Here is a 997-nt window from a genome sequence, read left to right on the forward strand (position 1 = left end):
TGATGCCCCCACCCATTTGCCCTCTAATCCTGTCGGCAGTTGCTTCTGACTCTGAGTTGGCCATTAACCAGAGGCATAGCCTTCAGCAAGCCAATGCTGTCCTATATAGCCGGGTGGCCCAGCAGATGTCATTGGACTCCCATCTGCCCCAGCCAGCATGGCCAATGGCCAGGCATGATAGAAGATGTAGTCCAGCAACATCTGGAGGGTCACATGTTCCCCACTGTTGCTCTGTTGCAGGGGTGGGGCACTCTTGGTCCTCCAGATGTTGCTGGATTACTGTTGTGTTCTGGCCTGATGGCGGATCCCACAGAGGCACGGCAAGGCTGGGCTGGAGAAATAGCCCTGCAAGGCAAGGCAGGGTTCTTTGGGAATAAGAAGGAAAAAATGAGGAATGCAAACAAACAACATTTTTAACAAGGCATCCATCCCAAAGGCAAAAATGGGGACTAAATAGGGAGAAGCATTTATTAGGAACAGGTACCAGAAAATAATGGCCATACTACCCTGAACACGCCCAATCTTAACTGATCTCGGAAGCTAAGCAGGGTCAGGCCTGGTTAGTACTTGGATGGGAGACCGCCTGGGCATACCGGGTGCCGTAGGCTTAGAGGAAGGCAAGGGTAAACCACCTCTGAATGCCTCTTACCATGAAAACCCTATGAATGTATCCCAAAAAGATTCTTAGGAACACCATCAGTCGTAATCGACTTGAAGGCATGTAACAACAACAAACCAGAAAATAAGGCCCATCCCTGGCAAGGTATGACAGTGGAAGAGTTGTGGTAATGTGGTTGTTGTTGGGAGTGATTGCACACATGATTTCCCTGCATGTCTCCTCTCTCCCATGCTCAAATCCATAGGGACACAGGAAGCTGCCTTATACCCAGAGGTGTAGCAGGACTGTGAAATCCGGAAGCCGCTAGTCATGGACCGGCACATGGGCGGTGGATACCGACTCAATCGTCCTGGCTCAAGGACCGAGGCAGTTGAGTAG

At 50.8% G+C, this 997-nt stretch overlaps 1 pseudogene; it reads left to right on the forward strand.

Moving 5' to 3' along the window:
- The first annotated feature begins 489 nt into the window (after window positions 1-489).
- On the forward strand, window positions 490-608 carry LOC133388115 (5S ribosomal RNA; annotated as a pseudogene).
- The last annotated feature ends 389 nt before the right edge of the window (window positions 609-997 follow it).

The sequence above is a fragment of the Rhineura floridana genome, chromosome 6 (genome assembly GCF_030035675.1).
Source record: "Rhineura floridana isolate rRhiFlo1 chromosome 6, rRhiFlo1.hap2, whole genome shotgun sequence".
Classification (NCBI taxonomy): domain Eukaryota; kingdom Metazoa; phylum Chordata; class Lepidosauria; order Squamata; family Rhineuridae; genus Rhineura; species Rhineura floridana.